Raw genomic sequence first — 24,854 nt, forward strand, 5'->3', positions numbered from 1 at the left:
CAGAGATGAAGTTAATATTATGGAAAATGAAGAAAAGATTATGGAAACTTTGAAATGCAATCGTTTTATTTATATCATGAGAACGGACAAGGTAAGGTTACCTTGTCCATAATGGCAGATTATGGATGATGAAGACGGGACAGCCGATAACATTATACTATAATATAAATTATAGTAACAAGACAAAGTATGGATTACAATCTGAGGATGTTCGTGGTAGAGATGCTTATGGATCCAAATAAAACTGGACGAATAATCCAATATTCACTGTTGTACGAGTATGTTCATTGGTTTTGTAATGTTTTGCTCACTTGTGTGTATTTGTTTGGTTGGAGAAAACCTCGGCATTGAGAAAATTCTCAAATAATAATAATAATAATATCGGTAATTAAAGAAGGAATGTTGTTGACAATGTCAATAACTATTTTTGTGCTGGAAACGTTAAATTGGAAGAAGTATGCATCTTCCTGCACTTACTTTTTTACTGCATCGGCTAAAGCCAGTGAAAACTAGTAAGCATTTTATTACTTGAGGACAGTTAATTGAATGGCGGCTTAAATATTCCAAATGATGTCATTCTTAATAATTATTGACTTAACAACACGTGCGGTCTGTGCTTCATACCATCTATTTTATATTATCATGGTTCAAGCCTCTTTAGAACACGTGTAGCGGCAATAAAAAGTACAAATTTTTTTGAAAGTGCTCAGAGTTACTGAATTTACAAAAACTACAAATATACGAACAGGTTTTCTAGGTAAGTTTTTTTTCTTAGTACAATATTATTATAATAATCTTTTAATAAAGACAGAAATCGATATAAAATCGAAATTTTGAGTGTACGTTTCTCAAAATAAATTTTTCATGTTAACTAAAAGTAATTAAAAAAAAAAAAATAAAAAAGTTTTTAACAAATTTGGATAAAAATTTTAAAATAGAATAAACTTGAAAAAACCAATACAAAATCTAGAAAAAAGTAAAAAAAAAAATACCAAAGTTCTAAATCTTGACGTCCTTAATTATTCAAAATAAAAAAAATTACAGACAGCTTAAATTACATTTAATTTGGGGCTGGCTTCAAAAAGTGGAATAAAAAGTGAAAAAGCAAAAATTAAAAGTAAAACAAGAATAAAAAGTGGACCAAACAATTGAACATTTATTTATGTTTTTGCAAATTAAAATTTTTTTAAGTTTATATTATTTTAAATGATTGTTTCTGATCGGTCTACAAAAGTAGTTCAACACATGAAAAAATCCGTTGCGAAGGACGAAAACCTGCATCTTTAAAAGAATAAAAAAAAAATTTACCTCATATTTTCCAAGTAATTTTCTTTTTGGTTTTGCTAAATAATTTGATTATCATAATGAATTGAGCTTCCATAACATATATATATATAAAATGTTACAACAATCCCAAATTAATCAACAATGATATCAAAGTATGAAAAACATCTTCAAACCGTCTACGTACGTCGTGTAACTTTTAATTTAAAACATTTTTCACTTAGCTTTACATTTAATACGAGACCACTGGAGTAGCTTCCTGAATAGAATACAAACTTGTGAATTTGATCGTAAGTCTTGAACATACATAAAAGATTAAAGTTTGGGTCAAATTAATAACAATAATCTTTTTTTGAAGTTGGTCACTAAAACTGAAGATTTTTAAAATTTTAAATTATATTTATAGTTTTGAACTAAATATATTTGGTCGAAATTAATTTTTCGTTATGTCTTGACGTATCATATAAGATTGAAGCAAATAAGAGCTTTACATCGATTTAACTCTATTGTTTGTTTGCAAGGAAAGCTCGTACCGATTTTAATAAATTGATCGATGAGTAAGTTTTAATAAAAAACGAACTTAAAATATGATCCTTCGTATTTTCGAAAAAAAAATATATTTTTTGCTTCTTTTTTCGCAAAGGATCCTCTTAAGATTCTATCCTCTTTTATACACTGAGACAAAAATTAAAACTGCAAAATTTACGATAACTTTTGTACAAAAAAAAGAAAAAAAAGTTGAACAGGGATAGCGACTTACTTTCGTCGGACTCACGTTTTTGATTCTACTTAATTGAATATCATTTAGCAAACATAAAAAAAAAAATTAACAATCTTCGTAGGAAACATTTATTTTTGATTTCAGACGTGGACTCACTCATTTCTCCATCCAACTAGCAAAAATAGCTTTTTCTTTTCTCTGATTAGCTGAGAGTAAATTTTGGAAAAAATCCCGTATAAATTATGGCAAATTAAATTTTCAGAGCAATTTTTCTTCATTGTAAGAAGTAAAGGAAGTATTGATATCGCAAAAAATTTCGGTTTTCACATTTCAAGGAATATCCATTTTGACCACTCTGAACCCATTATGACTAATTCCGGCGTGACGTCTGTACGTAGGTTTGTCGCATAACTGAAAAACGATTAGTCGTAGTAAGTTGAAATTTTGAATTTAGGACTGTTGTAACATCTAGTTGTGCACCTCCCTTTTTGATTGCAATCGACTAAACCAAAAGTGCCCAAGAAAACCCTATTTTGGACTTTTTCTTAACTGCAGTAATAAGCTCTCACTGAAAACTTTTTAACGATATATCATAAGCGGTACTTATTTTCATTGGTTCCAGAGTTATAGCCAAATAAAATTTTAATTAATGAAATTTTTGGATCTTACACATCGGTTATTTATCACATATTTGGGTAGGCACATCGATTCGAATCAGACTTAGTCTCCTTTTTTTTACTTTTTTTTTTTATTGAAATATATTGATTTATTAATAATTATTAACCTCTGACTGTAAAAAAAGTTTTACAATAAATAATAATTCAATAACAAAAAAAAAGAAAAATATGAGAAAACATCAGAAGTAATGAAAAAAAATTTTGTGTACTTTTTATTTTAAAAAAAGTGTGTGTATGTAATTTAATAGACGTACAAGGAAGTTATGTGGTGTCCACATCAGATTTTTTAAATTTCAAAAATCCAACGAATTTTATAGTACGACTTAAATACCTTCCTCGGAGAGGTTAATGATAGTAAATTCTCAGACTTTAAGTACAGAGTTCAGTTTGAATAAAACTTACACAAATTTCGTTAAGATACGTAAAAGCTGCAAGAAACTTATGTAGTGAACTAATAATTGAAAAAAGGAAAAAATGGAGGCTGTGTCCTCTAGCGGAAACATTTTTTTCGATAATATAGTGTATTCTATACAGTGTTAACAAGGTATACCTAATGAATATTACTTTAATAACATCTGGAATAATTTTAATGTTAAATAATTAAATATAATGAGATGTATAATTTTCTCTTAAATGTAGGAAATAATACAAAGAAGTGGAACCATTATTAAGGATAAAATAGTATACCATTGTGAAACGTACGTATTCATAAATTTATACATTGTTCTAAAATAAAGGTTTTTTTAACGACAGTAATTAGTCTACACATACTACATTCGTATTTAATATACGTAAAATCTTATTTTTAGGCATTGTAATGATTATTTAACAATTGGTTGTCAACATTTTACGATAAAAACTATTTTTTTCGACATCAAAAAATCTATGTGGACACCAAATGACTTCCTTGTACGCATTTAAATTACATATACACATTTTTTTTAAAATGAAAAGTACATAAAATTTTATTTCATCAATAACTACTGATATTTTTTCATATATTTTTTTAATTGCTATTATTGAATTATATTTTATCGTAATTTTTTTTACAATCAGAGGTTAATAATTATTAATAAATCAATATATTTAAATTAAAAAAAAAGGAGATGAAGTCTAATTCGAACCGATGTGCCTTCCCAAATATGTGATAAATAACCGATGTGTATGATCTAAAAACTTCATTAATTAAAATTTTATTTGGCTATAACTCTGGGACCAGTGAAAATAAGTACCACTTATGATATGTCGTTGAAAAGGTCTCAGTGAGGGGTTAATACACCGGCTAAGAAAAAGTCCAAAATCCAATTTTTTGGATTTTGGGCTTTTTTGAACACTTTTGGTCCAGTTTACTGCAATCAAAATGGGAGATGCACAACTAGATGTTACAACAGTCCCAAATCCAGATTTTCAGCATTCTACGGCTAATCGTTTTTGAGTTATGCGAGATACATAGATACATACGGACGGAAGTCATGCCGAAACTAATCAAAATGGATTGAGGGATGGTCAAAATGGATATTTCCGTTTAAATCTGAAAACCGAGATTTTTCGCATTGCAGTACTTCCTTGTCCTTCGTACAAGGAGGCTGGTTCTCAGTTCGAACCATATGTATTTTATTTTTTATTTTTGTTTGTATTTCAGCCAAATACAATGATCCATTATTTGTATTACAAAATATCTATTGTTCCATTGCAAACCTTTTCCAAAAAACTTAACCAGAAGATTAAAGTTGTAACAAAAAAATTATATCGTCTATATATAGGCTCGACTTGAAGATATTTTTCATAGTTAGTCACTATTATTGGTTAATATTGGATTATTGTAGATTATTAATGTACACCTTGATGTAATATTCAATCTATTTTAGAAAAAAGCAAAATAAAAATCTAATTATGAGAAAAATTTGGTTTATAACAATGCAAAAAAGTAATATACACAGTGATTCTGGAGGAAAAGCAAATAATTTCGTAAGTGATTCTAGAGCATGAAGTAAAGAAAAAAATTCATATAAATAAATGTCCGGAAATGCTTTGTTATTGAGTTACAGTTAGCTAAAAATGTCGCCCGTATTTCTGTCCCATGCGAAATGAGGTCATACTGAAATTTTAAAGGCGTTATACAAGAGGTAAACTTAATGGTTTCTTATGTATTTTGACCTGAAAAATCGAATAAAACAGGTCCCAGAACGTATTTCCCGTAGTTTTCGTAATATCCAATGTAAAACAAAAAATTTCGGTGACGAAAAACAGTACAATAACTTTTTTATGTTTGAAGTACCATAACATTGTTAAAAGACTAATAAGTGCGTAAATTTTATTATAAAATATTGTTGAAAATTTAATTCTGAGAAAACTGATGTAATAAGTCTATGAAAACAAAAAAAATCTTTTATTATTAAAAACAAATTAGAACAAAACTTAACAGAAAAATGTTATGAATTTGTAAAAATTAAAAAAAGCTGTTTTCATTTCAATGAATTTAGAGATTTCTCTATTGGATATCATGAAAACTACAAGAGATAAAGGTCTGGAACCTATTTTATTTGAATTGTTGGACCTATTGACTCTATAATAGAGCGTTTTTCCTTATTTCAAGCTCAAGAATCAGTTCCCAAATTACTTCCCCTTCCTCTTGAATCACTTTGTGTGTATGTATGTAAGCATGCGCGCGCGCGCGCGCGTGTGTGTAGTATATATATTCTTATATAAAGATTGGTTTAAGAGAACCTTGGTTCATGCTCGGTAGAAATTTCTTTACATTTTCTGCATTACTTTTATCAAGTAGTAAAACATAAATGATATGTATTCACCGCATTAGGATTACGTTACGCTTGGTTCACAATGACGTAAGTCATTTTTCTAAATTTCTTTTGTTATTTTTATCTAGATGCAGGATTTTGGCCTTTGTTTCTTGCGAGAGGCGATTATTTTGGTACAATTTTTGCAAACCTATTCAATTTTAAAATAACATCAAAAATAAAGTTTGAAAAACAAGATTATATCCAAAAACCGTTTACAAGAATGATTAAAAATCTAATCCTAGATGGTCATTTCAATCATTAAATAATCATAAGTACAAAACACTGTGGAAAAATTACAAGTAAAACATAGATAAATAAAATTAAAGAAAACATAAAGCCAAAAGTATTTCTAGAGGAACAGCGAAAGACAGAAAAAAATACAAATAACTATTTTTGTTTGGGCAATCCCACTAAAAATTTAGCTTAAAAACATCTAAATCATTTATATCTCCGATTCAAAAAACTACCCACAAAGTCTCAATATATATATATATATATATATATATATATATATATATATATATATCGTAGTGGAGATTTGCCGGTTAAGCACAAACTTTAATGAATTGTGAACTGTGACTGAATTAATCACTGTGTGAAGCTGGGGTTTGAATTGAATGATTCGAATCAGTAATTTGAATCATATTACAAAAATAGTACAATTAAATTTACGTTAAATAAAATAAAATAAAAATAATATAATTATTTAATTTTTCAAATTAAATTTGAAAAATTTCTGTTTAATAATAATGGGCTTCTGGTAGGGACTACGTGTGAGGCTAGAGTGGTGAGGTGATGCAAGCACCTCGTGCGAGGCTAGACTGATCATCACAGCTAGAGAAATGGGGGGGGGACAAACGGGGTACCCCAGGGGCGCTGTTTTTGGAGGTGCAATGGGGTGCTCTTATTATAATAACTCTGCAAACAATCGTCGGATTTTCAAAATTCAAATTGTGTATTTGTTAGTAGGTTGAAGGCTATTTTTTGCATGCATCAGGTACATTCTCGATCTAACAGATCACGGCCATTACATGACTGCCCAAAAAGGAGTACAGTGTTTCTTTTTCGCTAAAAATTATAATTTTTTTAAAACCTTATCTATGTACTAGCCGGACAGGGCTTGCTTCTTTCACTCTTCCCGTCTAGGGAAGAGTCTGGATGCTAGACCCCCACTTTGCTCGTTATCCTCATGGTTGTGAGAATAAGAGTGATAAATAACAATTAAAGCCTGAAAGATTCTCTTTCCTCCAACGTTTCCCTCGTTCTTGACGTAGAAGCTCTAATACGTTCTTGCTGTAGACGAAGCTTCAGCTCGAGTCTGGCCGTTGCGCTCTCGGTAAGCAGCTAACCAAGAATCACGCACTTCAGCTATTTCGGAAGACTGAGATAATCGCATTATTTTAGCAGACTTTGAATAATAAGAAATGTTACTTCTTTTTCTTGAAATCATATTTTTTAACTTTTGACAATCCAACATCTACAGCCAAAATAAACAATCAAAACCCATAGAATTTCGCTAAATATGCTAATTTAAGCAAATGATAATGATACATTATTAAATATTTAACTCTGAGATCTTTTCTATTATCATATTAAACGAAATATAAGAAATAAAAGGATTAATTTTTCTCTTTAATGAAATCTTAACATCTTAACCACATTAGGAATGTCGTGATAATTTTAATTGGAGATAATGACCAAGTCTATAAGGTACAGATCTACAAATTTTTTAAAATCTGTCCAGTACTTTTTGCGAGATGCGCGTACAGGGACGACCTTAGCTATCATTTTATTGTAAACATAGATTTAAAATAAAAAAAAAGAAAAACGTAAATAAATCTGATTCATTAAGATATTAATCTGAATATCAAATAATTTGATTTTGGAGATCTATCTTATTATAAAGTAATATTTATCATAGCTTATGATTTACAAAAAGTGTGTTATTTTCTTTTAACTTTTAATAATTATTTAAGTTGCAGATTAAAGATTAATGATATATATATATATATATATGTTACGAGAAGTTAATCTTCTTTAGAACAATGTAATGTAAACGACAATTAGACCAAATGTATGTTTACACGAAAATAATGCTTTTGTACATCTATTTAAATATTTAAGTATTATTAATATTAAATATTTAACTTATTCACTTATTACTTACTTACTTTTATTATTTACTTACTTATATTATTTAAATATTATTATTTTATTTACTTATTTAAATATTTATATTTATTACTTAATCATTTAATTTTGTTTCAATTTTATAATTTATGATCTCTTACTTCAATGTTATTCCTTTTTTATTTTTAGTCATGTCCTTGTATAAGAAAAAAAATATCCGGGAGTAAGTTACAGAATTGCATTGTTTTATTTCGAGATTCCCTGAAATTATATTTAATGAGATACATATTGTAAAACGGGAACAATAATCTACTCCTATATTTACACTTTACAGTTTAGGAGATTTATCTGAAGGTCTAACCAATTTAATGCAATAAAATAATTAAAAAAACATTCCATATATGTTCTGTAGGCGTAAATGACGATTTAATTTGATAAATATTTTTATTGATTACGGATAAACTGTATAATTTTTAGTCCAAAGCCCACTTTACTTTGTTACATTCAACAACATTGTCTTTTGCAACAATGAATAAATCTTTAAAAATGTTTAACTGATAATTTATTTCAGTTTTTTATGATACAATAGCTAAGAAGAGAGATAGATCAATAAACTGATGCAAAGTAACAGTTATATCAAATATTTCTCACAACTTAATATACGACGCTACTTGAAATTAACTGAACGAAGGAAACTTAGTTATAACTCTGCTTTTTGGCGTTTTATCCGTTTGTTTATATGTTTATGATTAGAGACCGGATTATATGCAAAATAAACAACTTGAAATATGCATGAAAAATGCTTAAAATATGCATGAATGTCAAAATATACAACTTTAAAATATAAAAAAAATAGTAATTTTTAGTTTTTTATTTCAAAATCAGCATGCAATTAGTAAGTAGTTGAATAACTATCGATAAATTCGATAATTAACAATTATTTAATATTTTGCTACTTTTGTAAACATAAACAATCAGAGGTACGTTCCGCGGCTGCTAAGTGCGCTCTAAGAGCCGTGCAGCTAATAGGTGTGGCCGGATACAACGTAAGATTTCATTTATTAACAAGGTATCTTACCGAAAAATATTGTAAATATAGCGAAAATATGCATCATCATTAGATTTTAAGGGAAATATGCAATAACCGGTAAGAATGGGCTTAATATGCAAATGCATATAATCTGGTCTCTATTTATGATAGTTACATTAAAACGTGTACTTCCGTTTTTTTAACGAAATTTTACAGCAAGGTTGCTAATAGGCCCAACAATATATCTGTAACGAGTTTTCATAAAATTTTCCGTTTCAAAATGTGGTTGATATTCTTCTTAGATAACGGTTGAAGGAGAGGAATATAGGGGAAGTTCGTCGACGACCATCATCATGGATATATTGGTCTACTCTTCGATCCTGATGTCATCCATCGTTTTCATTCTATTTCTAAGCGGTTAGGTACTTCCTTTCACGATTTATTCCGTCTATTCTTGGGGGATTCTACTTTTGATAAAGTAAAAAAAAAATTGTGGAATTTTTTTTATTGTGATTTTATTCTATGGAATATGCGTTTGAATATTAACTGTGTAATTATTTCTCTTCTCCGTTGATCACAAAAATTTAAATAAAATATAATATAAGCCTGTTTTCATTGCAATATTATGTATTTTCTCCGTGTAAAGTACGACATTCAATAGCTTGTATTTCACGAATGAAAAACAATAGAAATATGAATATTTCGCAGTTTTAAACTTCGTTCTTTATTCTATTTAGTTCACATTTCATCCTACAGGTTACGTCACTTTGAAGTTAGTAGGACATTGCTAAAACTATGCGATACCGTTTTATAACTATTATCCTATGCGATCTTTAATCTCTGTTTTCCGAAAACTTTAGTTTCTCTGTTTTCTTAACACTAAAAAAGTCCTAACTTTAGTTGTAATTAAGATAAATGCATGATTTTTTTTTAACATTGTACAGAAAATATTTGTCTAGAGGCGTGTGTGTGCATCTGATAATCCTCTTGTAAATATAATTGGGGGGTTGAAATTAAAATGGTAATGATTTTTGGTTTAAAAAGTTTTAATAAAAATTCTACAAGACGTGTTTGCACACACAAGGCATTAGACACCTATCTTCTCTTTATTTTTGTGTTTTTTCTAAGATTTTATCTTTAGTAACAGATGAGATACACTTATTCTTGTCGGGAACTGTTTTTTCACCCCAATCCCTATTTTAGGGGTTGTAGTGAATGTAATTATCTGAAAAAAGTACTCTTCATTGTAAGCTAAATAAACTGACCAAGTATAAACTTCCTATTCCCAGTTCTAAAGAAAAAACATTTTTGGGAAGACTATCCCCTAAGCCTAACGATTGTTTCAGAAACCGTTCTAATTTAGTTGTACAGTATCGGGCGTTTCACGTACAATATTAAATAATGAATCTTTCTTTGGTTTTCGGTAAAATAATTTTTTTGTTATCCCCATATCCCTTATTTACAACAAATAAAGTGACAAAACAAGGGTATGTAATGGAAGATCCTTCTTATCTGTTAGTGATTTCCGGTGATCTTGGAAATGTGTTTACAGTAATTACGATACTGCTCACACAGTAAGATTATTTTTGGCCGGATGTGTAAAAATACATCTTGAACCGATAGTAGAATTTTGTAATGAACATCATAAAAATACAAGTAAGAAACATTACGTAGTTTAGAAGTACACAGAGTGTATATTCAAGTGTGTGTATATAACTTATTTATTTATAAATGTAACATAATATAATACTCAAAGTGTTGTAAAATAACAATTTATTTAAATAAACGAGGCAAGATGATAAACCTTAAATGAAAATGATTCAGTTTAAAACATGAGGATTTCTCTGTTTTAAAGAATATTTCAGACCTAATTATGTGGTTCTTTCCTCAGTGATTAACGGTGACAGTGTAGTTAACGGCGTTCTTAACAATGCTACCAGTAGTCGCTACATGGGCCGGCATGCTTAGGTATGTCAGTACCAGAGAAGGGGTGGGAACTCCTGGGGAGTCTAACAGGGGTCAAGTAAAGGCCGAGTCCCAACCGGTGGCGCTTCGGCGCTTGCTGGGGTGGTGCTATCGGCTTGAGGCAGGCATGAAAAGACCGAGACCCGGTCCTCCGCGGGCGGGGAGAGGGGAGATGGCATAGCTGGGTCTTCCTTGCGCGCGGAGGATTAGAGGCAGGGAATATGAAAAGATCCGGAACGGGGGGGGCTGACCTACCGTGCCGGACGTACTGCCGGTGGGTGGAAAGGCCCTCTTAGAGTCACAAGGACACGTCCCTGGTCCGCGTATACTTTAGTGGATGTCCGGCCCAGGAATGTAGGGGGGGAAAAAAAAGTAGTCGCTACATAGACTACAGCTCCGAAAATCCTTTGGATCTTTCCACGTGGATTTCCACGTAAATTAATAGCGAATCCCTTAAGAGTAGTTTATTTTAATGATTAAGAATAATGAAGTAACTTATTTAGTTATAAATTAGTACTCATAGTATTCAAATTAGAAGCTTGAATGAATTTAAACGAAATATTTTAAGACGGTTGCTTGATTTCGGATAAAGTGATCAGAAAATTTCATTAAATCTGTTTGTAGATTTTAACTGGTCTAATGAATGTTTTGTTTTCATGGAAAGGTATAAAACTTTTGCATACACACTTTACGTGGATGTATTCAAAGGCGCAAGTTTGTTTTGTGTGAGTTGTGTTGAAAAAATGAAAGACAATAATAGTATAGTGTAGTTGTTTTACTGTTAGCTGAATCTTGTTGTACACAAACTATAGTGCTACGTAACACTATGCAATATTGTCGGCAGAAACCATGCAAGTATCGTAAACACCCCGTTAGAGTAGTATTAAAAGCACTGATCTCTATATAACTGGGTAGGGGATCCCATATATTGGAACTGAAAATTGAATTGAAAATTTGAAGGATAAACTAGCGCCACTAAATGAGTGGTAGAACTAATTAAAATGAAACGGCGCATGCGTACAGGTGTAAGAGTATGGATAAAACCGTGTTTTAACCCGATGCAGTAGAAGTGTTCTGATTTTGTATTTTGAATACTGATCTCTGTAAAACTATATTTCTGATCTCTATATCAATTTTCTACAACTGTCCGTAAATTTCTGCTTTTGTTGCGAAAATGACTTGACTAAAACAAACATCCCTACCCTCATTGTTATAGTCGGGAAAGCGTACAATGTTTTTACTTAGTTTCCAGCTGCTCATTCTGAGGCCCTGGAGTATGCTTCAAAATTGAACGCTTAATTGTATTTTACGCCATAAGGGTCACCTATCCAGTTATATAGAGATCAGTGGTCAAAAGACAAGTTTTTAAATCAGATGCGATCACTCTACTTTAATGTACATATATTTAAAGGGTGCGACGCTTCAGCAATTATCTTTCTCAGGATTCAGATTATACTACATGAAACATCAGGTTTCTGTACTTGGCGTTCCATATTTTTGAAAATAAGTTTGAATTGTAATAATTTGGTTCATATAAAAGGTAAAACAACGATAATAGTCTTTAATTTATTCCCTAATCTCTTTCATTTAAAGCTATGTTTATTTAATTTCTTTATTACTCCAAATTTTTCTAAAAAAAAATTTATAAAAACTAAAAAAGAACTTCCGTTTTTAACGATCACGAGATGAAGTCTATGTGAAACGCAGAAAACTATTCTCAAAAATCCTTTCTCACTGCTCCGCCATATTTGGACGATTTGAACCAATCGTTTTCTAGTTGTTATCATTTTTAAATAAATAGCAATTTTAATGTTAGAAATACTTATAAAAAAAGGTAGCAAAATATTGCATGACATTCCCCGGTTGTCATGATTACCAAAAAAAGGCTTAAGCATAAAAATTCCCAATTTAAGATAAAAAATATTCGATTTTAGGGATTTTTCTTATTGCATGAGGAAAACTTAGGAAACATTTATTTATAAATAGGTGATCCCTAAAAAAGAAAAAGTAAAAGATGATTGTTTAAAGATATTTAAAAATAAAGTACAACTTCTTTGTATGTAATAAAAAAAAAATTACTTTTAATTTTGGGGCCAAAGCTACTTTTATTTTAATAACCTTTAAATATTAAAGAAAAAAAACCATTTCTTTTAATAATAAAAATTAAGAGTTAAAGCTCCCCTCCCCCGAAAAAAAAGAATTTTTTATTACATGTAGGGAATAAATTTTAAGAATACTTTTCTAAAAATATTTATATAGAGAATGTATCACGAAGTTCTCCCGGGACTTTTATAACTTATTCTACTCATGAAAATAAACGTATGTCCTAAACTGCTTTGTTTGCGAGTTACGGTCAGTGAAAGATTTCGTTCGGATTTCAGCTACCCTGGTGAAATGAGATTGTACTGAAATGTTTAGGACGTTAATTAAGGGGAAAAATTAGTGATTTCTTTTGGTTTTTGACGTGAAAAATCAAATAAAGTAGGCCCCAGAACCGTATTTGCAGTAGCTTTTCAGAAATATAGGGTGAAAACCAATAAATTGGGGTAAAAAACCTGTTTTTTATGTTTGACGAACAATAACTTTGCTAAATAGGTAATAAACACATAAAACTTTTAAACAAAACTTGCAGACAATTTAATTTTGAATAAAATTATGTAAGTTGAATAAAACAAAGAAAAGTGAGAAAAACTTGAATTTTATTTAGGAACAGAACATTACTATATTTATCAGAAAAGTACTTATTTAATGTAAACAAAAATCAAATTCTTTTTTGGTGATATGAAAAATTTGTAAAAACAAAATTTTCTATTAAAAATTACAAACAAAATTGGAAATTATATAACAATTGTAAAACAAAAAAAAATAATAAAAATTACTTAGATAATAATTTTATTTGATGTCATCTGGTTTTCTTCTTGTTTATTTGTTATTAATGGTTATACTTACCTCTTAATTTTATTTATCTATTCCCTGTTTTCAGTAAATTGAGATTGTTGTAAAGGACATCCACTTGATTGTTCATCTGTTTACTTATGATCGTTTTATTGTTACATTGGACAAAGGAGAAGAAAACTAAAATTAAGATATAACGAACACATGAGATCTTTTAAAAATCAAACACAAGATTCTAATTATGCAATGCACTTACTAAAAGAAGGACATGTCTCAATGAAAATGGAGAATCAACGAAATTAATTCACAGTTGTATTAAAGGGAGAAGAATGAAGATTTTAGAAAATTTAGAAATTTTTAAATTAAAAAGTATCTTTTAATCTTCAAATTAAAAGGGGCGTTTGACTAAACGTTATATAAAGACTAATAGAAATTTAAAAGTACTGGTTGAATAAGTTTTGATAATGGAGTTATTCCGAAACGTGTCAACATATAATAAAAGAATGAAGCTAAGAAAGGTAAAAAGTACTCAACATAGAAATCATAGTGTTCTTTATTATTTTCATGAGTAGAAAAGGTTATGAAAGTTCCAGAACTTCGTGATACACCTTGAAAATAGGGGCTGAAAATTTTTGAAAAACCCGATACCCCATTTTTTACATGATCACCATACTTTCCCCTTTAATGTAGCTATTCTGCTATATTCGCTAAGAAAGTAAAAATAAAATTTAAAAATGAGAATAAAAACTGAATGTTGTATTAATAAGCTAATTAAGAAAATCTGAATAATAAAAAAAACACAAAACATTTTATCGTAAATGAACTAAGATTTTTAAATAAAAATGTGATTAAATATTTCGTTTCGGAACGAGCGATAAACAGTAAATTTCCCAAGAAATTATTATCCATCACTTAGCGTTGCGAACAGCGGTCCATAATGTAATTCACGTTTTTTCTTTTTTTAATTTTACGAAAACAATCATTCGTGATTGAATTAGCTATTATTTCAAAGTTATAGATAACTAGAGAATGTTTATTGAAAAATATCCTAATTGTATGAGAACAATGAGAGAAGATTAATTAATAATAATAGCGAAAATTTTCTTGAAGTACTTTATTAGCGCGTTTGACACAGGATTAAAAATCAGTGAAAGGTTAAAAACTAAAAACGATTATTCTTTGCTAGTTTTCCTTAATTTTTGTGAAAGCAAATTTTAATAATAGAATTAAACTATATAGACAAATAGAACCGGCTTTGAATCGTTAGAATAATAATAATTTAGTAAAGAAACACTTTAGGGTAGAAAATCGTATAGAGCGTAGGGTGAAAAAAACAAAAAAAAAAAAAAAAACAGAAATAAATCTTGTAAGGTTATAAACACTTCTAGTAGAACTTTAGGCAATTACACCTGTTTTTTTCTGTTTAGCCTCCGGAACCACTGTAGGGAGCTACAGAGGGTGAATGAGGATGACATGAACGAGGAGAAATCTCTAAGATATAAATATCAGGTAAGCCTGGACTTTAATTCTATTGATTTCAATTTATATAACTTGCGTAGATCACAATTCTTAAACTTTGAACATTTTTCACTGCGAGTGAAATCCTTCAAAGACAATGAAATACCACTACGAATTTTATAAAATAATATTCATTAAAATATTAATTAATCATTTAATAAATGAAGAAAAAACAAAATTTATTAACCGTAAATTTTACATACCAAGTAGAATAAATTTTGCGAACGCAAAGACAGCATATGAAAGGTAGTTAACATGATGAATAGTGGTTCTAGACTCTCGCCGACCACCGTGGCGCGAATGGTAGCGTCTCGGCCTTTCATCCGGAGGTCCCGGGTTTGAGTCCCGGTCAGGCATATTATTTTCACACGTTACAAATCATTCATCTCATCCTCTGAAGCAATACCTAACGGTGGTCCCGGAGGTAAAAAAAAAAAGTTCTAAACTCCCGTAAGAAGCGATGAGACTACTGTATGTTCAAAGTATCTTACTCCATACTTTATTACGAATATTATGATATTTATCACAGAGAATATATGAATTGTGTATATGAACACGTCTACTGATATTCGGTCAAACTATTTTTACCTCATCTCCGGTTTGTTCTATCTAATTATAAAACATACTTTTTTTGGTTTAGTATAAACATACTTTTTTGGAAATATTTAAATGAAATTTCGGTTATTAAATAGATCGATAACATTTGAAATGACTTGCTGGATCAAAGATGGAGAAGGAAAGAAGCTTGGGGAAATTTTTACCATTAGAACTTGATTAACGGTTCATACATTAAGGCATCTGGGTTACTTGATTTGGAAGTAGATCGGTGTAGAAGGGAATCACCGATCGCTGCTCCGGTTTAAATCGCTGTAAAGGGGCATAATGATTAAAATTTTAATTTTATTAAGTAATTTAATATCCAGAGGATGTATCGCGCCTTTATGAAAGCCTACCCTGAATCAAACATTAACCGGCGACTGTATCGAAGAGTTTTTAGTAAATAATTTCCAAAACTCTCCTTCCATCGCCATTGAACCCGAAACTTGTTTAACGTGTGATCTAATGAAAAATAAAATAAAAGTTACAGTGGGATCAGTAAAATTACAACTTATTTCAAAAAAAGAGTTATATCTCAGGAAAGCTGAGAAAGCAATGCAACATTTGCATAGTGACAATGCTTTTTTGCGCATGCCCTCAAGTGCGACATGACCATCAACATGGACATGAGGCAAGTGAAAGTGGATTTAAATACACTGAAATTAAAACATGAGATTAGAATATAAAATGCATGAGTCACTAGCTGATAACTTGTGACGAAAAATACTTTAATAATTGGCAAATATCTATTTATAATCTTAGTTTATAATCTTAGCAGTTTATAATCTCATGATTACTGTATGAAAATAATGTATTTTGGTAATTATTTAGGAATATGACGTGCATTTAAAAGTCAATAATCTTGGCGTTTGTTGTTTTTTCACCGCGCTGATTGTAAATGAACAAAAGAGTATTGTTTTAATATAGTTGTTGACTTATAAAGAATTTAAAATGAAAATAAAAAATCACATATTCCCGTAGCAGCGAGTTAATGTTTCGAATTTTTATCAATGTCTGTTTACATTTTTCTTTTTCGTATAATCCGTATCTAATGTTTATTATCCGTTCTTAAATATACTTTATTGAAATGTGTGTCGATTGATTTCAATTATTAATAGACTATAATAAACGTTAACGCGATTATATTACAAAAATAAATTAAACAATATTCTGAACTTCGTTCGATATCAACAAACATAACCTAACGCTCCGTTCGCCCGCAACCTCGTTTAATTAACCTTAACCTTAATTAACCTTAAATATTAAATTAGCCGATTGGTAGCCAGAGTCAATAATTGTATACAATACCCAATTATTTAAACCGAAAATAATGTATATTACAGTTTAACAGTACTGATTTACGAAATTTTTGGTGAAAGTACTGTGTAACTTACGAGGGACGTAACTCTGGTAAAAGGCGTCTTACTGACGTTTTTTAAGCTATATCTGAGTTATTTTCATTATAATAATAGAGTATATAAAAATATAGTTATTTGAATACTAACGTTTGTGTTATAACTGATTTTATTTCCTTCTCATACGTTAAGAAAAAGTAAAAAAAAAAAAATCATCATTACAACAAAAAGATTGTAAAATTTAAAAACTACAATAGGACGATACTTTTTTCTTGTTTATTGATGACTAACACGATGACCATAACAATTATGCTAAGATTATTAATTTTTGAATGCGCATAATTTTTTCAAAATAGTTATCTATATTTTTTCTTATTATTCAAGATTATACTACCTTACAACAGATCGTGTGTCTGTTATAGCTCGCCACTTGATCTCGTCGGTTTTCAGGCCGCTTAGCCCAAAGAAATTAACTACAGATGAAATTAATTAGCCCCAGTGACAAACTCATGAGTTAATAATTTAAACTAAATTAAAATATTGTATACATTTTTCTAGATATATAAAAGTTAAGCGTAGAGTAGATAGAAATAAAAACGTACATCAAACAAAATGATAAACAAAACAAAAGGAACATAATAAAAATATTTTTTTTTCGTGATAAAACGTTTCCTTTTATCTGTTTTTATTTAAAAATCAATAGTAATTCAAACAAAACTTTGTTCTGTATTAACTTATAATCTTACGAAAATATAGTTAATTACCTTTATTTACCGCATTGATAATGTCATCTTAATGATTAATTTTAGACCTACGAACGACTGGAATAGTACGTGTGCCGGTGAATATGTGAATAGGTGTCTTGTGAGGGTGAATCCATGTATACCAAGCTAAATAAGCTTGACTTTTTACAATCATTTAATACATAAAACTGAAATATTAATTTTGCTTCACCGAGCAGTTTTGCATATAACACAGAAATGTTTTGTTTATATATCAGCTGACTGGGTTCATAACAGGCAGGTTGTCAACCGTTTTTTAACACTCTTTTTCAGTTATTTAGTATGGTTTTTAATATTAACAGGCTAAATATTTCACGGGCTGTTTTTGTTACCGTGAAATTTAAATACAAATAATTATATTATATATACTAAATTAGGTTGTAATTTTTTCGAAATTTTAATTAATTTTTATTGAATTAAAATCAAATTAATGGTTGAATAAATCTTATCCATAATATAATTAAAATATTTGACTTAAAACCTGTAGTTTTCTCTTTTGGTCAAAAATCGATCTATTTAGCATTGGATTTTTTGTTTTTACCTTCTTGTATGAAGTAAAGGAAGTATTGCGATTGCGAAAAATTTCGGTTTTCAGATTTAAAGAAAATATCTATTTTGACCATCACAGAACTCATTTTGACTAGTTTCGTCGTGACGTCTGTACGTACGTATGTATGTACGTATCTTGCATAACTCAAAAACGATTAGCCGTACAATGTTGAAATTCTGGATTAAGGACTGTTGTAACATCTAGTTGTGCACCTCCTCTTTTGATTGCAATCGACTGAACAAAAAGTATCCAAAAAAACCGGTTACGATAAAAAAACTTAATCAAAAAATATTTCTCGTAGCATATAATTAAACATTTAATTTAGTACACATCGTCATTTATTTAAATATTACCTATGAGAGTATAAATAAAAAGTAAATTGTATGCTTCATCAGTGTTACACAGGTTTTGTATAGAAAAGTTTATAAGCATCAAACCAGTTTTATTTCTTAAAATAATCTATTCTTAAGAAAATAAAAGGAAATGTAAAAAAAATTGCGCCCAATAGAACGAAAAAAAGCTGAAAATGTACTCAACAACCCCGTTTATTGGCTAAAACTCCGATTCCTGTGAACCGGAAAAATGATATACATACTAAAACATTTATATATATGCATATTAACATGACCAGGCGCAGTAGCGATTTCCAAATTCTTTAAAATTCCTAATACAGGTAGTTATTTTATATGGATTTGAATACTAGATCGTGGATACCGGTGTCTTTGGTGGTTGGGTTTCAATTAACCACACCTGGTCGACCTTTTTTATTTTGTTTAATCTCCGGGACCACCGTAAGGTATTGCTTCAGAGGATGAGATGAATGATTTGTAGCGCGTGTGAAAATGTCATGCCTGACCGGGATTCGAACCCGGGACCTCCGGATGAAAGGGCGAGACGCTACCACTTGCGCCACAGAGGCCGGCAGGAATGATCGACCTGAAATTGTACAAGTCTTCATTTACATTCATACACATCATCCTCATTCATCCCCTGAAATAATACCTTAAGGTGGTTCAGGAAACTAAACAGAAAAAGAAATTTAAAAAGCCATTAAAAACATTTAAGAAGCGATACATAGAAGTTACGCGTTACCAAGTTCCCGATAACACTCCTTGGAATTATTGCATACTTCATGAAAATTACTTTTCATGTATGCAATAATTCCAGTCCAGTCTGGACCAATAATATGCTGTCCAGTCTTTTTTAGTACTTTAAAAAAGGATTTTTTAGTAATATATTTTTATAAATATAACATTTTGTAAAATGTGTAACATACTTTTTTCACAAATTATATTCAGCAAGCCAAGACTTATTTTATCAGCAAACCTCTACATTCAAATCAAAATTAGGAAAAAATAGTGTAGTAATATATTTTTTTTTAAATATTAAAAAAAGGTATTTAATGTGTTTAATGTAATTAATATAGTAATTAATTTTAAGGTATTTAATGTAATGAATCTAATAATATTATTAAAACATTTTGTTTTCCAGTGAATTCCACGGTATTAAGATCGTCGTGTATTTATGCGTGCTGTGGAATCGGTTACTGGATCACTAACAGAAATAGGCTTATTTGTCTACTATGCAATTTTATGACTTAGCAATCTGCAGATCATTGGAGGTGCAATTACCATTTTGTAATATCAATTTTAATTTTTTTAATTTTAATAAGAATCTTTCAATTGGGTTTTTCTGTAGGTTTAAGAACAATACAAAAACATATAGAAAATTTTCATAAGATATAGGACCGAAAATATAGGATCTCGAAAATTACCTTTCTAAGTTTAAGACTTTCTGGTAAAATTAAAACCAAGTTTACTGTTATATGTACGTGAAATAAATAAAGTAATATAATAATAATAATAATAATAATTTGGTTCGTGAGATGTTTTTTCTTTAAAATATTACTGGTGTAATACGCCACCAATTTAAATAAACCTCATGTATAAATAGTGGTAAATTTTATATGTACTATTTCACAAGTATTAGAGTATTAGACCAAACCAATACTGCATAGTTCAATGGAGATGGTAGCAAGTATATCGTTCCATTAATGGTAATGATTTCATGTTTCATTAATTGTTACAGTTGTTTTTAAAAAAATATAAGGTCAATCTAATAAGAAATTAAATTTATTTTTACTATTCAAAAATATGAATTTATTCTTAAAAATTTTCACCGAATGAGGTTATTTAAAAAAGGAATTATATTCAATATCTGTCATAAAAATCACAAAATTAAAGTTTTTGTGAATATTATTTAAAGTGAACTACTTATAGTTGCATAACGACTAAATTATAAATTCCTGAAAAACGGTTTTTCCTCGTTTACAGTATCTGTTGGCCATAAGGTATAAATAGATAGATTTGCAAATACAACACACACACACACACACACACACACACACACAATTTTATATATATATAAACGGGTGTGGTTTTTGCTCGCAAATATTTTGCTAATGGTTGCCGACTGACTGGAAGTTTTAACTGAAGTTTTATTTTTTACAGATTGTAAGTGCCGTCACCTCTACGTAAGTGATAACAACTGGTTTCTTGAACTCAAGAGACCGACATTTTATTTAAAAAAAGATGATAAATGAAATGAAATTAAATAAAAATAATTCTTGCGCAGAAAACTGCGCAAGAAAACCGACTTTTCGTTAATTCAATTTGGTTTTAATATTTTTACTCCCTTTACGAAGTAAAGGAATTATTGTGATTGCGAAAAACTTCGGTTTTTTGAGATTTCAGCGGAAATATCCATTTTGACCATCCCTAAATCCATTTTGACTAGTTTGGCGTGACGTCTATAGGTACATACGTACGTATGTATCTTGCATAACTCAAAAACGATTAGCCATAGGATGTTGAAATTTTGGATCTAGGACTGTTGTAACATCTAGTTGTGTACCTTCCCTTTTGATTGCAATTGACTGGACCAAAAGGTCCCAAAAAGCCCAAAATAAAAAATAATGGATTTTGGACTTTTTCTTAACTGCAGTAATAAGCCCTCATTGAGAGCTTTTCAACTACCTATCATAACTGTAACTTATTTTCATTGGTTCCAAAGTTATAGCCATAATATTTTAATTAATGAAATATTTGGATCTTACTAGGAGAAGGCACATCGGATCAAATCCGACTTCATCTCCTCCTTTTTTTAACTTCTCTTTTTACCTTTTTTTATATTTTAAATATTTGATTTATTAATAATTATTAACCTCTGATTGTAAAAAAAGTTTTACAATAAATAATAATTCAATAATAGAAATTAAAATAAATATGAAAAAATCACAAGTTATTAGTAAAATAAAATTTTATGTACTTTTAAAATTGTGTGTATGTAATTTAATAGGAGTACAAGGAAGTCATGTAGTGTCAACAAGAGATTTGGTGAAACATCTATTTAATATTAATTGAAAATTATAATTTAGAATAGTGTTATTTTTATTTATGCATTTGTTTCAGTCTACTTGATAATAAATATCGTTATAACATTTAATAACCTTCTACTGTTTTGTTTTTGTTTCCAATTTGTTGATGGTTACATCATAATAATTTTTAAAAACATACTATTAGGTAGATATAAGATTTACATTTATTTAAAGAGTAATAAAGGGACTTATACTCTAACCTAATGTTTCAGGTAAGATTGTTGAATTAATAATTATATAAATATTTCATGCTAATAAAAAGTAATATTTTAGCAATTGTGCAAGCGTCCACTTTTATTAAAGAATTGGAGGATTGTATCTCACTTTCAAGGGAAATAAGTTTAAATGAAGTGCAGCAAAAATGTGTATATGTAATTTAACTGGCGTACAAGGAAGTCATGTGGTGCCCACATCAGATTTTTTTAATATTGTTAACAATGGATACCGCAGATAAAGAGACATCAATGTTCCAACTTGCAGGATCATAATGAGCCATGCTTTTAATTTGACCCGCTCAAAGTTTTTCAACCTTAAATTGACCGACTCAACCAATCTTCATCAAATTCTTACAAGACAATTTCAGACACACTTCTACAGCTCATCTGAATTAATTATGATTGAAATAATTCCGTTATTGCATAGTAAAAATAAAAATACTAAATTAATGAAAACGTCATATTAATTTACACGAGTGGGGTTATCTGCTGCAGTTTTTATAAGAATGTCCCCTTAAACACTATGGTTAATCAAATTGAAATTATTTTTGTAATTATGCAAGTAATATTTTTTTAATATATTTAATTTTGTCATCTTTATTAATTTATAATATTTCTAAATTTGTGTAAATATCAGAAATATAATGCTTATTGTTTAAACCTAAATTTTTAAACAATACTTTTTTTAAATATTCAAAAATAAAATATTCAGTCGAATAAATATAATTTTCTCATTGATTATCATCATATTTTAGTTTGATTATAAACCTACGTAAGATAGTCTCTTCTCATAAATCACGTACCTAATTTTAGTTAAAAAATATTGGCCAAAAAAAGTGCATGAATTACGCGAGTAAATACGGTATGTTGTAAACACACAACAGTTGATAAGATATTCAAAACGTATTCCTTTTTCCTTAAAATAATACATTATTTTTTTCAATGTATACAAATTAATACGGGCAAATAATTTACCGTATGAAATAATTTGTTTTAGTCATTGCAAAAGTATAACCTTTACAGACATAAAAAAACGATAGATATTGACAGATGCATCAATTTATGTAATAAACAATCCACGATAATCTACAAGTAAATATCTTAATAAAGTTTATTTAAAATTATACCGATTCCAATAAGTTTAACATTTATTTAAAAATAACAAATCACAACGATTCACTGATTAGATGTTTGCCCCATCTAACTTTCTAATCCTATAAATCAGTGATAGAATAGAAGAATACCCATGATGAAAATTCAAATTGTATTTATAGCTATCTCATAATTATTTCATTTAAATATATATAAACTTATTTCGGAATTCTGTATTAAGGCAGTTTTTTTAATGGATCAGAAAAAGCAGTTGTAATTTTATTTAAATTAAATGAAGAATCCCCGCTATAATTTAAAATTTGATAATTTATTTATTAGTTCCTTGTACGAAGTAAAGGAAGTATTGTGATCGCGAAAAATTTCGGTTCTCAGATTTGAACGGAAATATCTATTTTGACCATCTCTGAATTCATTTTGACCAGTTTCGGCGTGACGTCTGTACGTACGTACGTATGCATGTATCTCGCATAACTCAAAAACGATTAGCCGTAGAATGTTGAAATTTTGAATTTAGGACTGTTGTAACATCTAGTTATGCATCTCCCTTTTTGACTGCAATCGACTGAACCAAACGTGTCCAAAAAAGTCCAAAATTCAAATAAAATTGGATTTTGGACTTTTTCTTAACTGCAGTAATAAGCCCTCATTTTCAACTATATATCATAAGTGGTACTTATTTTCATTGGTTCCAGAGTTATAGACAAATAAAATTTTAATTAATGAAATATTTATATCTTACAAGGGGAAAGCACATCGGTTCGAATCCAACTTCATTTCCTTTTTTTTAACTTCTTTTTTTTATTTAAATATATTGATTTATTAATAATTATTAACCTCTCACTTACAATAAATAATAATCCATTAATAACAATAAAAAAAAATTATGAAAAAATATCAGACATTATTAATGAAATAAAATTTTATGTACTTTTAATTTTAACAAAATGTGTATATGTAATTTAATAACTGTACAAGATAATCGTGAGTGTCCCCATCAGATTTTTTAATTTGGTAAATTGTTTGCTACCACAGTGAATGAAAATAATTCGAGAAAATAATAATAACAATAATTCTGAAATAATAATAATATGACAACATCAAATCAAATATTAACTTGTAATTTTTATTTCTGTATTAATAAATTTTATCTTAAGTATAAGCGTTTATAATAAATTTTAAAACGAAGACTATATAAGTACAATTGATAATTATTAATAATAATTCAAATAATATGTAAATATTTTTCTACCTGCTCGCAAGTGTTGAATGCATCCACAAGAGAGAATCTTATGTCACGGGAAACTGAAGTACCCGTTCGGATGTCTAAGATCAAATACAATTCTACTGGAGACAAAAAATCAGTAGCGAGGAAACCCGAGAAATGTACGGAGCGGTGGTGGGGTAAGGAAGATAATTGAATGGCGACCACATATCTCCCACTAAACTTAATATTATTTTAGTTCGCTTTTTATATTAAGTATTACTATTATTATTATTAGTATTATTATTATTAAAGCAATATAGTCAGTGATATTTGTTTACAAAAACAGAAATTTTTAACAAAAAAAAGAAAATTATGTATTACAATAATTAAAGGATTTTTTCCTTCGCAATTAATTTGGTAAGTTGCGTAATTTATTGATAATTATTACAATAACAAAATAATTTTAACTAAAAATTCCTAAATAAGAATAATTTTTAGTGAAACATATAATGAAACAATGAAAAAAGTAAGTATTTAAAAAAAAAAAAAATTAGAATCGAATTTAAAAAAATTACCATCAG

General features: G+C 29.0%; 1 protein-coding gene and 1 long non-coding RNA gene across 3 annotated transcripts in view; one reads left to right on the forward strand and one right to left on the reverse strand.

The window, feature by feature from the left end:
* The window catches only part of LOC142320634 (sodium-coupled monocarboxylate transporter 1-like), a 69,209-nt gene extending 44,719 nt beyond the window's left edge, over nt 1-24,490 (reverse strand). For both annotated transcript variants that reach the window (XM_075358656.1, XM_075358655.1), the window contains exon 1: nt 24,319-24,490. The gene's annotated coding sequence lies outside the window, so the exon portion shown is untranslated. The remainder of the gene's footprint in view (nt 1-24,318) is intronic.
* Nucleotides 633-21,642, forward strand: LOC142320152 (uncharacterized). Its single transcript, XR_012755298.1, has 4 exons — nt 633-757; nt 14,931-15,012; nt 19,797-19,926; nt 20,816-21,642. It is a non-coding gene; the product is annotated as an uncharacterized LOC142320152 (long non-coding RNA).
* Nucleotides 24,491-24,854: the final 364 nt, after the last annotated feature.

This window comes from Lycorma delicatula, chromosome 2 (assembly GCF_047948215.1).
Source record: "Lycorma delicatula isolate Av1 chromosome 2, ASM4794821v1, whole genome shotgun sequence".
Classification (NCBI taxonomy): domain Eukaryota; kingdom Metazoa; phylum Arthropoda; class Insecta; order Hemiptera; family Fulgoridae; genus Lycorma; species Lycorma delicatula.